We start from the raw sequence: 16,135 nt of genomic DNA on the forward strand, positions 1-16,135 counted from the left end.
ATTCAAAGATATAGAAAATATCCTTAAACTTGATTAATTAGTGCCTGAGATTAGGAATCTCTAAACACTGTATGGTACAGAAAATAAACTGGAAAATAAAAGACTGAAATTTAAAGTGGTGATCCCCAAATCTGACTTTGCTTTGTTGAAGTTGATTGAAGATCCCTTGCCAAATGATGATCCAAATCCTTAAATATTCCCTGGGAAACCGTACTGAAAACCGTCACCCGAACGGTTACAACGTCTCCTTCTCAACCGTCTTCCAACCTTTCTTATGCTGACACGTGTCCCCAGCAGACCAAAAATTCCCTATATTTCACTCCTTGAGCCGACCACAGACCTTCCGCTCTTTTGGCCCGACTGCCAATCTACAATAGTATGGGTCCGACCGCCAATCCTCCCGACTTGCGAACCATCTGGCTTGAGGTCTTTCCGCCTTGAGGACTTCCCGACCTGAAAACCTTCCGACTTGAGGTCTTTCCGCCTTGAGGACTTCCCGACCTGAAAACCTTCCGACTTGAGGTCTTTCCGTCTTGAGGACCTCCCGACCTGAAAACCTTCCGACTTGAGGTCTTTCCGTCTTGAGGACTTCCCGACCTGAAAACCTTCCGACTTGAGGTCCTTCCGTCTTGAGGACCTACCGACCTGAGGTCCGTCCGTCCTAATGACTTTCCGTCTTGAAGACCTACCGACCTGAAGACCTTCCGACCTGAGGTCCTTCCGTCTTGAGGACCTACCGACCTGAGGTCCTTCCGTCCTAATGACTTTCCGTCTTAAGGACCTACTGACCTGAAGACCTTCCGACCTGAGGTCTTTCCGTCCTGAGGACCTACCGACCTGAAGTCCTTCCGTCCTGAGGACCTACCGACCTGAGAACCTTCCGTCCTGTATTTTCCTTAGAAATAAATAAATAAATTTATTTTCCTTGATTTCCTCACGGTGTCCTTCAGCCAGTTCAATCAACCCTATTGCCAGGCCCATTCTTCTTTTTTACCTTGGGCTTTTAACCTAATTCTAAATTTCGTACGTAACAACTTGCCCGCCGCCAAGGGACTTTCAAACGCCATTTAACAATCAATGTTTGGAAGTTCATAAATCACTACCCTCTTGAAAAACTCCCTTAGCAACTGCACCAGTTACTGAAACACGCCTGATAAACTTCCATCTTCGCAATACAAGCCTGTGTGAATCACAATCCCAAAACATTCTAACTATGGCGAATCAATACATGCCTGCCCTTCCTTTCGACGGAACCCTTCCAGAAGGTCCATTTTCAGCCTCGAAAGTACTAACTCCGACGATCCGTCCATATTGCACTACTCCTGAAGATTCAAATCGGATGAGGGAAGTTTTGGAATCTCGCAACGCCTTGGCTATCAACAATCCCAACTACCAAGCAGTTCGCATCCGGGACAGCATCAAGACCCATCTCACAGACCCAAAAGATCTGTATCGCGCTTGGTATCGACGAGTAGCAGAACATTTCCAGACCCAATGGCGTTCCCAAAAATCGACCAAGCAATATTGCTGTCCACCATGCCTATCAACCTGCATGAGAAGGTGTTATTGGCCATGTCTGCCTTCTGGAATGCGGAAAATGGGACTTTCCTCTTCCCATCAGGCCCCTTTGGCCCAACTCTTATGGACGTGGCCATGATCGCACATCTCCCAGTCGTGGGTGAAGACCCTGTAATGGGAGCCCTAGATGGGCAGGAGCCATCAGAAGACCATCCGGGATGGTCTTTACAAGGTGTGAAGGAATGGGGTTGGACAAAGTTCGCAACCGACCAGCAAGGGGCTCCAGGGACCCCTGTAACCGACCGGGAGCATACTGCCTTTATCCTGTTCTGGCTTTGTAGGTACGTCATTGTTTCCCCTTCCAAAAGTGTCCTTCCTTCTCACCTCGACCTGGCCATTCATATTGCGTCAGGTCGGTTCTTCTCCCTTGGCACCCTATTTTTAGCCAATCTGTTCGAAGGACTCACCAGGGTTAGCCTTCGTTTAACAGATAACGATAATAGGAAATTAGACACTGCCGCGTCGGGTCCTTTTTGGTTTTTAGAACTTTGGTTCCGTCTTTACTTCCCCAACGCGTTTAACTTAGGATCTCCGCCCACTATGCCAACATCTGAAAAACATTTAGGATTAGTCCTCAACCGACTCTGCTCAGGACGCAATAAACTCCAATCGTCCGATCCAATAATAACTGCCATTTTAACAGATACCCGCAGTAACTCTCGATTTTCTATGTATAAAAAATATGCGGGTTATGCTCCCGACCATTTTTGGCCCTTTCCAGTACCAAACCCGCTTCCGACTCCTGAGCCTTGTCCTCATCCCACCTATCCTTTCGCCTGGGACGTCGCCCTCAAACCCAGGTCTCTTTTTAGTAGCAAGAAACTTGATAAAAAAGGGCAGAAAACTTTTTACACTTTTAACTATGAACCTCAATTCATGGCGCGCCAGTTCGGCTGTTGCCAAGGTATCCCTGGACCCGTCGCGTGTCCCCAAATAATTTTTCAAAGTCCCGACCGACGAGTCCTTCCTAAATCAATCCATTCTTATATCTCCCAGCTCACCACGTATATAATTTCCAATTCTTATATTCCTTTCCGCTCCAACCCTGAGATTGTAGATACTTTCAATGAATGGTGGTCGGTTGTATGGTCCCTGATATCCCCTGACGAGGATCGGTTGCTGAACGTACTCCTCCCCCCCCAAGGACTGGTTCTAGGGGCGGCGATACATACTAGCACCCAAAAACAAACAACCCCGGGAATCGGATCTGGGGGTCCCACGCGCAAAAGAAAAACTTCCCAGCTGCAAACACCCCCGACCTCGGAGACCGACCAGCAAACACTAGCAGACCTTGGACTAACTAGGACGTCAGCAAGGACCCGACCCCGAATTGGTAATGTTTCTTAACACCGTGAACCAATTCACTATATCATAACTTTGATTTTACTCATTTCATTCCCCAGAACCGACCTTGGTGACACCGACCACGCAACCGCCGCCAGCACTAACCGACCATTCAATCGGGCCTTTGGTCCAGACCAATTTGCCAATGAGCAGTCGGGCGGAGGACCCGACGCGGAGGCAAACTCCTCCTCCCGTACCGAGGAGTGGTCGGGCCAGGCCCCCGACCAGGAGACAATCTTTACCAACAATGCCTATAGAACCAGTAAGTTCCTTTATCAGCAAGACTTAGGATTCGGATGATCAACCTTAATATATTAAACAACAAACATCTTCATGATTTTTCCACAGACACCTTCACCCAACCCATCAGCAGCAGGGGTCTCTTCTGACAGCGAGGGGACTACTTCCCAGATGGGTCGGCCGCCATACATGGCATCAGACTCATCTATGTCAAAGGAAGAACCAGCCGCCCTCGCCGAAGCTGACCCTCAAAACGACATCCCTGATGCTGCTGATCCCGAAATCGAAGGTGTCCCGGAGATCCTGGCTGCAGTGGCTCTAGATATAGCCGTCCAACCTGCAGCCGCCCTACCAGCAGCGGCGCCCCCCCTAGCCATCGAATGGCAGGCAGAAGAACCACCTGTGGCAGCCCAACCTCCAGAAATGGAAGAAATGTCTTCATCCGATTCGGAGACTTCTGTTAATTTGGTAAGATTAAACCAATCCATGTCATAACTTTTCTTTCGAAAAACACTAACTGTTTCCAATACTACTTTCCATAGGGACCCAGGTCGGCACCTCAGCGACCATTCGCAGCAGCCGACGAGTCGGCTGCTATTATACCAGCTGTCTGCCCTACTCGACCGACCTCATTGCTGCCCCCCTCACTGACAGCAGTCCGCCCAGAGGTAACACATATCTTGTCTGAATAAATTTGCACCTCCCTTGGAATACTTATTGACATTGTAGGACTTGCAGGGGCCTTCGGACTTAGCTGTCCTATCGACTGTTCCGGTTCCAGCGGAGGCCCGAACCATATTCACTGAGGCCATTAACCATCCCCTTTCAGAATTGAGATCCGACTTATTGGACAAACTCATTCAGACGGTTGGCGGCCTTCTTTTTTACACTCCAACGGAATCGCCAGCCGTCCCCATTCTGCATCGGCTGATGGAAAGACTTACAGAGCTCAAGACTGAAGTGTTAGTCATTGGCCTTCTGTCAGCCGAAACCCCCCAGCCCGACTTCGATCAAACAACGCTGGAGAATTCTTTGGCCAAGACTCGAGAATCCCTTCAGCAGACTACTGGAAGACTGGGTGGTCTCCTTAGCACGAAAGCTCTGGTTGATGATGCCATTCAGAAAAAGGAGGCAGAATTGCGGGAGCTGAGGAAAGAACAGTCTACCCTGGATAAGCAAATTACCAATGAACAGCATCTGCTTGAGAAGTATACCAAAAATGAGGCTGAATTGGATCAAGAGCTGAAAACCCAAGCCCGATCCCAATTCATCAGAAGATATCAGACGGCTGCCATTACCAGAAGGCTATCCAGGGATGAAAACAAATGGACACAAATAAAAACTGCCCTAGGGGCACTGTTGTAATATTTCCCCCTTTGTAACAACAACTGACTTAGTAATCCATTTTTTTCTTTCTTCTCTCAAAACAAGGATCACCTTTCAATTCCCAACTTTATAGGAAACGAACCAAACTCCTTCTTTAAAAGAACACTGTTTCTCACATTTTAAGAAACATATTCCCAAGCATATTTTAAAAATCAAAACACTGAAAGTGTGAACAAACATGGCGAATGACCGACCTCATGTTCCATCAAGCAACTGGGAGGGTGTTCTTCAACCCTTCTTTGTAGGTAATCACCCTATTGGAGGCCATGCAGAAGACTTGTTATATATACTCAAGCAACTAGACTTCAAATTCCGATTCTCCCAACGAGGTAGAAGAACTATTCATCGCGTCATCCTCCTGATGGAAAAAGTCATTGAGGGGTATGAACCTCTTCATGACATCCTCAGCCGCATCCCTGATCTCCATCATCACATGGAAATGATTGAAAATCATGCAGCAACCATACTTCCAGACCTTGGTTGGGATAACATATTTTCCAATCAACGAAAAGTCTTTTCAAGATTGCGTACCATTGTTGACCGTGAACATCAAGCCCTAACAGACATGCAAGCACGTACCCATCAAGATCTAGATGACATGCAAAGCCAATGGGAAAGGTACCGACCAGACTTGGAAGATCTTATTGAAGAAGAACCAGAGCTAATATCCACTCACTGGGATGAAAAGTCTGATTCAGAGACAGAAAATTTCTCACAACTACACGATGACTAACAGAAATGAACCTTCCAGTAGGTTCGAACCCCCATAAATGGGTTCTGAATAATATGTGGTTTCAGGCAGTTTTGTTATCTGAAAAGGCAGGATAATACCTCTTCAGATATTTAGCATTAATACAATCATGTACTCTTCTACCTTCATGATTTACAATAATGAACGCGCCATTTCCAATATCTTTTTGAACAATGTATGGTCCTTCCCAATTCGGTGACCACTTTCCCAATTGATCGGTTTTCTTATATGTAGGAAGAATGGTCTTCCAGACTAGGTCTCCTTTTTGGAATGTCCTGTGAAGAACTTTCTTTCCATAACTCCTTGCTCTGATTTCACTCTGTTTCACACTTCGATCTATTGCATGGAGACGGTTAACATCCAAATCTTCTAACTGCTGCAACATAATTTGTTGGTATTCCTTTGTAAGATCACTATCAGTAAATTCTGTTCGGCCAGATGACACTCGAATTTCGGCTGGTAAAACAGCATCTTGGCCAAACGTAAGTTGGTAAGGTGAGAACCCTGTGGCCGTATTTCTGGCATTTCTATGTGCCCATAAAGCCTGAGACAATAACAAATGCCACTTTCTTGGGTTCCCTTCAATCATCTTCTTTATAATCCCAATGATAATCTTATTTGCTGCTTCCGCCTGTCCATTGGCTTGGGGATAATATGGTGAAGAATGATGTAACCGAACACCGAATTCTGCCAAGAAATTAGAGAACTTTTCCCCTGTAAAGACCAAGCCTTGGTCGGTTGTTATAGACTGAGGAATACCATATCTGTAAATAATTTGGTTCAAAACGAAGTCTATCACTTCTTTCTGATCCACATTTTTCAAAGCAACTGCTTCCACCCATTTGGTAAAGTAATCAGTCGCGACCAAAATGAAACAGTGATGTTTCGATGAAGCAGGATGTATCTTACCAATAATATCCATAGCCCACGATTTAAAAGGCCATGGTTTTGCCAAGAATTGCAATTCGGTTACTGGCAAATGATTCAAGTTTCCATGTCTCTGACATTCCAGGCAGCCTTTTGCAAATTGTATGCAATCCTCAAAAATCTTAGGCCAGAAAAAACCCAAGCGATGAATGGCCCATCTCATATTGAGACCTGCCCGATGAGCTCCACATATCCCACCATGTACTTCTGTCATCACTTCTAGAGCTTCTTTAGATCCCAAGCATTTCAAAAGTAAACCTTCAAATGATCTCTTGTACAAAATTCCATTTATCAATTGAAAACGTAAAGCCTTCAATCGTGTCGCAATTGAAACACTCGCACCAGGATTCTGTAAATACAGGATAAGCTCTGTTCTCCAATCGGACACTGTTTCGCCATCGGACTTCTGTCCGATAAAAACTTCGTAATCGGGCTCCTGTCCATTATCCTCTTGCCCGACCGTAACCTCGCAGTCGGACTCCTGACCGATATCCTCTTGCCCGACCGCAACTTCGCAGTCGGGGTCCTGTCCGATATCCTCTTGCCCGACCGTAACTTCGCAGTCGGGGTCCTGTCCGATAGTCTCCTGCCCGACCGTAACTTCGCAGATCGGGTCTGTCTTTCCTTCTATGCCCGACTTGACCTCCGACCACATATCCTCCAGAATTCCTTTACATGCCCTTTGAGCCAATTCATCAGCACGTTGGTTTTCTTTCCTCGGAATGAACTCAATTATTACCTCTGAGATTCTTGTCAGTAGCCGACTCACAATGTCCCTATATCTGCGAAGATGAGGGAAATTGCACACATATTGATTGTTTACCTGGTTGACTACTAATTGAGAATCCCCCCTTATGATTACAGACTGGACCTTCCTGGCAATTAAAGCCTCCAAACCCAAAATTAAAGCTTCATATTCTGCCGAATTATGGGTCATGGATTCCAATCGTAGTTGTAAGTTGATCTTTTGACCATCAGGTCCTTGCAAAAAGACCCCTGCCCCCGATTTGTTTCCAGAGGTAGAACCATCAAAGAACATCAACCATGTTCTGGTACTTATATAAGGCACACATCCGACCTGTAGATTATCCAGATATGATGCACAACTAAATGGTCGGACACTATCACAAAGAGAATACCCGACTTGTGAGAATTCTGCCAAGAAGTCGGCTACTGCTTGTCCCTTAATTGCCCTCAGCGGGGAATGTTGAAGATCGAAAGGAGCCAATTTGATGGCCCATTTCATGAGTCTGCCCTTCATAGTAGGTCTCTGTAAAATCAATTTGATGAGATCCACCTTTGATATGACCTCAACTCTTCTGGGCAGCAAATAATGCTCGAGTTTAGTGCAAGCGAAGACCAATGAATAACACATTTTTTCTGGCATAGTGTAATTCAGTTCTGGTCCTGTAAGGGTTTTACTGAGATAGTAAATTGCCCTTTCCTTCCCGTCATCACCATCCTGCGCCAATAAACAACTAACCACTTCATATGTATTTGCCAAATAAAGTTTGAGTGGCCGACCTTGTTTGGGAGGCATCAAGACTGGAGGATGAACCAATGCCTGCTTGATAGCATCTAAAGCCGTTTGTTGGTCGGGACCCCATTCAAAGGCAATTTTTCCAGCTTTCAATAATTTAGTAATGGGTCTGACCTTGCCAGCAGCATTAGAAATGAAACGCCTCAAATAATTCACCTTACCCAACAGACTTTGGATTTCTGTAACCGTCTTGGGTGGCCGACTATCAAGAATGGCTTTAGCCTTATTGGCATCAATTTCAATTCCTCTCTCATGAACTAAGAATCCTAGAAAGCTCCCGGCTGATATTCCAAAAGCACATTTGGTCGGATTCATCTTCAACTTGTACTTCTTCATTCTTTCAAATGCCTCTTCAAGATCTCTCAAATGTTCGTCAAAACTGGCAGATTTAACTATAACATCATCAATATACACTTCCATAGATCTGCCAATTAAATCATGAAAGATTGAATTCATGGCTCTTTGGTAAGTTGCCCCTGCATTCTTTAACCCGAATGGCATGACTGTCCATTCATAAATACCCAAAGCCCCTGGGCATCTGAATGCTGTCTTAGGAATGTCTTCTTCTGCCAAGAATATTTGGTTATAACCTGCATAGCCATCCATCAGACTAAGGATTTTATGCCCTGCTGCTGCATCTATCAGCATGTCGGCCATAGGCATCACGTATTCGTCCTTAGGGGTAGCTAGATTCAAATCCCTGAAGTCGATGCATATCCTTATCTTACCATTTTTCTTGACCACTGGCACAATATTAGCCAGCCACTCCGCATAACGGCAAGGTTGAATGAAACCCACTTTGAGAAGTTTTTGGATTTCTTCCTTGATTTGAGGCATCAGATCTGGACTCATTCGCCTTGGAGGTTGTTTGTAAGGTTTACAACCTTCTTTGATGGGCAATCGATGCTCTATTAGACTTCTTGTCAAACCAGGCATCTCTGAATAATCCCACGCTAAACAATCAATGTTGTTTCTAATAACTTCAAGCATCATTGTTTGTTGCTCTTTAGACAAATAACCACTTAACCTGATCACTTTTGGAACCAATTCGGTTCCTAAATTAAACTCCAATAACGGGTCTTGTGATGAAGCTGTTGGTTCTGTTTTTTCTAATAAGTCGGGCCAACGAAATTGTTCATCTTCTTGGAGGTGAACATCCAGAATCTCTTTATTATTTTCTACTTTATGTAATAACTGCTTTAAATAGAACTTATTAATAAGAGAACTACATACTTCTAAAGTTGTATCTTCCATTACAAACAACTTATACAGAAATGGGTGTGGCTTTATCATGAGCCATACAATAAAGGTGTTCTTTTAATAGAACATCGAGTTCTGGCCAGTGACTTTATAACCCTTGTTTGGGTATTCCCTGGCCATATACAACTGAGACATCGGAGCCAAATGACTAGAATAAAACACTGACTCTTCCACTTGTTCTGTTACGTCGAATGGGTTGTCATTCGCTTCCATTTTAAAGACCTGATTTCCTTCCCAGAACATTAACTGTTGGTGCAAGGTTGATGGCACACATTGAGAGGCATGAATCCAATCTCGTCCCAGCAAAAGAGAGTATGTGGTATCTGCGTCCACAATAAAGAAAACAGTGGAAATTTTCTTTGGTCCGACCTCAATTGTGGCAACCATCATACCTTCAGGCTTGGTCGGCTGCCCTGTAAAACTTGTCATTTCGAATTCCACAGGGGACAGATCATGAATTCCTTTCCCTAGCTTCTTGAGAGTCTTCAATGGCATAACATTAAAGACTGCTCCATTATCCACGAAAACCTTTGTGATTGGTTTCCCACAAATGTGAGCATTAACATACAGGGGTTTCAAATGGGAGTTCGCACCCTCTGGAATAGGAGGAAACACAATTGAAGGTGCTTCCGACTGAGGCTCAGAATCTGTAATCTTTGCCCACTCTGTTTCCTCTAATTCGCCATCTGCCAAGAATGCCCATAAAGGTTCGTCCATAATATCATCTACCAGACTCGCCCACGTCGGTTCATCACTCATCTGGTTAACCTCTGTCATTCGACAAGGGATTCGTGGTCCCAGACGAGATTTAACAGATCTTGAATTTTCCTCTGTAGGCACCACTTCTTCCTTCGTCTCATTTCGAGATTGAACCGTCAAGGATTCAATACGAAATTCTTCCAGAGATGGATTGATGTTGATCCGTTCACAATGTTGGCATCTAAAACCTTTAATTATTTCATGTGCCATTCCCTTACCTTTCCCCTGTCCCGACGAACTTCTTTTGGTATAGTCGGAAGCTCCTAATCCGTCCTTCGGTTGCTTTCCTGACCAGACCCGACTGGACCGACTTATTGGAGACTGAATGGCCGCTCCCTGCTCGTCGGTCGTTTGTTCTGTAAAGACTCTAATGGACTGATCTCCTGTCAAGTGGTCGGCCGCAGTTTGTTCGTCGGTTCTTTGTTGCACTGCAGGAACTCGTTTCCCATACTTTGCAGCATACCTGCGTTTGGCATTGCGAATCTGTGTACGATTCATACCTGGGAAACGAGGATCTATATCAACGGGTAAAGGCTTTTTATTTCGAGCCCACTCGTTCCCGACTGAACCCGTTTTTCTGGTCGGGTGGTCTTTCACTAAAACCTTTTCCTTCACTTCCACGTTAAAAGAACCGTCTGGACGGTCCCATTTTTCAGCGACTGGCCTTTCAACAACCTTGAGTCGTTCTTCCGGTCGGCTGCTGTTTGGCTGATTCCCTTTCTTTTTTCCGGGACTAGTTTGCTCCCCTGTTTGTCCACTATTGACCGAACTTTTCCTTGTTTCCGAACTTGGTTGGATGTCAACCATTGCAGTTGTTAGTTTCGGAAATGGTTGCTGGTCTACACCTAAAGTGATGTATTTGAGCCGACCTGTCTTGATGGCTTTTTGAATTTCCTTCCTAAAATGAGTACACTGACTTGTAGTGTGTGTGAAAGAATTATGCCACTTACAATATGGTCTCCCTTTGATTTCTTCTTTAGTGGCAAGTCTTTGGCCCTTTGGAATACGAATCTGCCCATCAGTCAGTAGGATATCAAAGATTTCATCAGCTTTCGAACTATCAAAGGTCGGTTGCTCCTTTCCTTCAGATCCTGGTACTGGCTTCAATTTAGGACATACATACGGTTTTCCAGAAAGGATTTCGGCTGCCATCTCTTCTGACTGATTAAAATCAAAGTCGCATGTTTCTGTTCCCATACTCGCCATATGTTGGCCTCTATTACGCCTGTTATGCTGCTCTTCCTCTCTGAACAAAGACTCTAGACGTCCTGCCTTGGATGCAAGATTTGCCAAATCCTCAACATCCAGGGCAGTGAGTGCCTTTCTTAAGCGATTATGCATATTCCGGACCACTAAATTGGTCATCTCTTTCTCACTGATTACCGTAGGACATCGTCCCTTCATCAATCGTACCCTTTCTATAAACTGTGAAGCAGTTTCTTCTGGATACTGTCTCAATTCAAGTAAATCAGTTAAAGAAACAACTGGTAAAGGATTAAAGAATCTAGCGTGAAATGCCATTTCCAATCCTTCCCATGTCTGAATTTGTCCAGGAGGTAGACTTACAAACCATGAAAACGCCGTTCTGGTAAGAGACAAACCAAACAGCTGTAACTTATAAAAAGGGTTATTGCCAACCTCTCCTAATTGTGCTGTGAACCGACCAACATGTTCTATGGTGGAAGATCCGTCCTCCCCTGAGAATGCATGAAAGTCGGGTGGTCGAAAATTCCTTGGGAGAGGGTGTTCATGAATGATCCTTTCTGGGAAAGGTCTTTGATATGCAGGGCGGTTAGCCATCTGAGGAGTTAATCCATACTGATCCCTTAATATATGTGCAATCTCATCAGGATCTACATGAAAGCGTTGATGATCAGGAACCTGGAACGGATCCTGCACAGGAATATGAATCGGATCATGTATATATCCTTCAGGCCTGTCCTCCCTTGTATTGTTCGGCTGCGAATTGGTAACCCTTGGTCCCAGTGGAACATTGTTGGGAAAAGTCAAAGGAGTTTTTCCCCGATCCATTCGGTTGGGATTTGTGGCACTTGGGAATGTACTATCCACGAATGATGGCCCTGCGAAATTTGCCTGTGGTCTGGACGGTGACACTCCTGGTGGCGTTTGAGTGGGTTGAAGACTAACCCTTGACAATGCTTGATCTATCATGTTCTGCAACTGACTCTGTTGCTCACGCAACATGTTCGTTTGTTGCTCACGCAACATATTCTGCATAACCAAGGTATGCTGGTTGTTCATTTGTTGAACATAAGACCACCAATCAGTTGGTGGTTGTGGGATGTCCCCGGCATTTGGCACAATGGGTGGTGGAACGGATTCTCCCACCGGTGTCGAAGATGCTTGCGGTTGTGACCCTGCCATATGGACCCTTCCGATGATTCGGCCGGATCTAAGACGTATGAAATTATCGCCGGAATTGGAATGAGCAATTTTGTCTTGCTCCCACTGTGGTCGCCAATTTGTTGATGTAATTTTTCAACAAATTATAAAGTAAAATTCAAAGATATAGAAAATATCCTTAAACTTGATTAATTAGTGCCTGAGATTAGGAATCTCTAAACACTGTATGGTACAGAAAATAAACTGGAAAATAAAAGACTGAAATTTAAAGTGGTGATCCCCAAATCTGACTTTGCTTTGTTGAAGTTGATTGAAGATCCCTTGCCAAATGATGATCCAAATCCTTAAATATTCCCTGGGAAACCGTACTGAAAACCGTCACCCGAACGGTTACAACGTCTCCTTCTCAACCGTCTTCCAACCTTTCTTATGCTGACACGTGTCCCCAGCAGACCAAAAATTCCCTATATTTCACTCCTTGAGCCGACCACAGACCTTCCGCTCTTTTGGCCCGACTGCCAATCTACAATAGTATGGGTCCGACCGCCAATCCTCCCGACTTGCGAACCATCTGGCTTGAGGTCTTTCCGCCTTGAGGACTTCCCGACCTGAAAACCTTCCGACTTGAGGTCTTTCCGCCTTGAGGACTTCCCGACCTGAAAACCTTCCGACTTGAGGTCTTTCCGTCTTGAGGACCTCCCGACCTGAAAACCTTCCGACTTGAGGTCTTTCCGTCTTGAGGACTTCCCGACCTGAAAACCTTCCGACTTGAGGTCCTTCCGTCTTGAGGACCTACCGACCTGAGGTCCGTCCGTCCTAATGACTTTCCGTCTTGAAGACCTACCGACCTGAAGACCTTCCGACCTGAGGTCCTTCCGTCTTGAGGACCTACCGACCTGAGGTCCTTCCGTCCTAATGACTTTCCGTCTTAAGGACCTACTGACCTGAAGACCTTCCGACCTGAGGTCTTTCCGTCCTGAGGACCTACCGACCTGAAGTCCTTCCGTCCTGAGGACCTACCGACCTGAGAACCTTCCGTCCTGTATTTTCCTTAGAAATAAATAAATAAATTTATTTTCCTTGATTTCCTCACGGTGTCCTTCAGCCAGTTCAATCAACCCTATTGCCAGGCCCATTCTTCTTTTTTACCTTGGGCTTTTAACCTAATTCTAAATTTCGTACGTAACACTAATATAAGTATATTTGTACAAAAAATTTTACAAATATAATAATATTTTTAATATTAAACACAATGATACATAAGATAATTGTGATTTTTGGAAGCTATAAATAAAATATATCTTTTTCAATTATAAAAAACTAATAATTCAACGCAAAAATATTATTTTTTATATTAACATTACAATTCTTCCTGCATTATATTAAAAAGTACAATTCATCTAAAAACTAAAAGTGATGCACACTAATATATTTAAAAAGTACTGCTTTTTAACACACACACACATAAAATATATATATATATATATATATCTTAAAATGCAAAAAACAATACACAATATCTTCCATAATCTTATGAGATTGGATGTTGTGATCTCACTCATCTTATGATCGACTGTTGTTTGCTTTCATAAAAGTTGTCTCACATGGTCAGAAAATAATGGTCTGATGATGTGGGATGAATTCGTAATCGTAAAGTTATGAATTTAAACTTTGATGTCTTAAGTCTCAGCTTAATATGATTTGTCTTGTCAAATTTAGTTTGCAGATTAAATCAAAATTTTATCCAAAGCACATTCAAATGATACCTATGTTTTAAATTATATGCATTTAAAACCTCCCCCTCTCTTTTTTTTTCTTTTTCTTTTTTTTTTTTAACTATATGTATTTTCTAGCTTTGTTGCTGAATTAATTGTACTGAATTATACTGAATACCTTATAATATAATATTTAAAAAAATTTCATAATTAATTTTTTAATTAATATAATTAAATGTAATTAACATCTCAGGCATTCAGCACCTGTGCCGAATCGATTAAATAACAGAACGAGTACGAAAAAAATAAAGAAATGTTTATTGAGTCAATAGTAAATTTCCATTCTGATCAATAATAATAATAATAATAATAACTTAATAAAATTTTCATTTATTGAGTAAAAGTAAATAAATGATCCATGAAATATCTTAATTGGTTATCCCAATCCCCATATTATTATATTTATTATTTAATTATTGGATAGTGGAAATAAAATAAATACTACTGCTACTAATAATAATAATAATAATAATAATAATAATAATAATAGAATCGGTAAAATTAATTAGCGAGATAAATGGATGAGATTAAGCAGGATCTTGAGAGATTTGGCTGCTAATTTACTTCAAAATTGAAATCTTTGATATCCAAATTGGCATGATTCTCGTGTCTCTCTGTCTGTCTTCCACATCTTTCCATTTTCGGGGACTGTAAATCAAAACTTGGAAACGCACGTAATAGTACCCTACCCACCTCCAAATTCCAACGCACAAAATCTTATATATACGGGTAAGAATTGTGCTTTGAACTCATGATCGTGAAGTTATGATTTGCTTAGTGTAGATTGTTTTATTAAACCCAATTTACATGCTATTGGATTTAATCGGAATTTACTCATAACGTAGTCGAAAAATAACAGTCGCAGATTTTCACAAGGACCATACATTCCTCACAAAAGGATTTAATAAGAATTTTTACATGTTTGTGAAGAAATAATTTTCTTTTTTTCTATTCTTTTTCATTTACAAATATTATTTTTTGTAGTATTATGTCTATCAACAATGAAACTGCATTTTTTACGCCATAGTCATAAATGGAGTTTGTGCCCTCCAATCATGCAGTCATTCTTGACACCATTTATTACGGTGTTTCTTACCGTATAATACCAAAAATAGTGTTGAACGGTACCAAACGTTTTTTTTTTTTTTTTTTTTTTTTTTTTTTTTTTTTTTGTTTTTTATAAAATTTTTGTATATTAGTTTTTTATTAATTTTTTTTTATGTTTTTTAAAATGTAATATTAACTGTATATATAAAAAATGGTTTAAAATAATATAGTAGGTTGGAGATAATTTTACTTAAATTATAATGATAAAAGAAAAAAGAAAGAAAATTACTAGTTTTATACTCCTTCCGGACCCTTGGTATTTTAGGTAATATATAATAGTAAGTTATTAATAATAAATTATAATATTAATTTTTTTATATGAGTAATATTGTTGGTATTTTAAATAGTTTTAACATTATATCTTAATATATATATGCAATATGAATATTATTTTGTAGATAATAAAATTTTATACTCCCTCCATCCCAAGTCATGTTTACCATTTTTGTCTGTCTCAAAACAATAGTTTTATTTTCATAAATAATTATATCACTGTAAAACTACTCATATTTTCTCATTATTATTACACAATTGTCACTATTTTTTATATTAATACACTCACAAAAGCAAAAAAGTCTTTTACCCGTACTTTTTACCCACTACCCATATAATATCAATATTCCTTAAATCCCCGTGTCAAACACAACTCAAATTATAGTTTTGGGACGGAGGAAGTTTTAAAAATAGATAAAAAAAAATATTTGTTTAATTGGAGAAATATAAAAATAAATAGTTTTTTAGTGGATTATAAACGGTTATAAATTTAATAAATTTGTTTTGCCGATAAATAAATTAATAATGCGTTTTTCTAATAATTTGAATTTTTAGGTGAGACGTGTGCAATTGTAAATGTAACAATTGAATATATTTGATCAAATAAATATGCATTGAAAAATATATATAACCAATTTGTTGACTTATGGATAAATTTATCATGTACAAATTCTCACTAAAATCTTTCAACTTCATATTCATTGTTTGTATTAATAATTTGTATATTATTTTCCTTCTCTCTCAATTTTCAGAATTATTTTTCTTTTTTATTCCTCCCTATCTTTAGGTTAGAGGTTCGATTCTCATAATTTATTCATACAATTTTTTTAA

Source organism: Andrographis paniculata, unplaced genomic scaffold (genome assembly GCF_009805555.1).
Source record: "Andrographis paniculata isolate CXL003 unplaced genomic scaffold, ASM980555v1 Contig21END, whole genome shotgun sequence".
In the NCBI taxonomy this organism is placed as follows: domain Eukaryota; kingdom Viridiplantae; phylum Streptophyta; class Magnoliopsida; order Lamiales; family Acanthaceae; genus Andrographis; species Andrographis paniculata.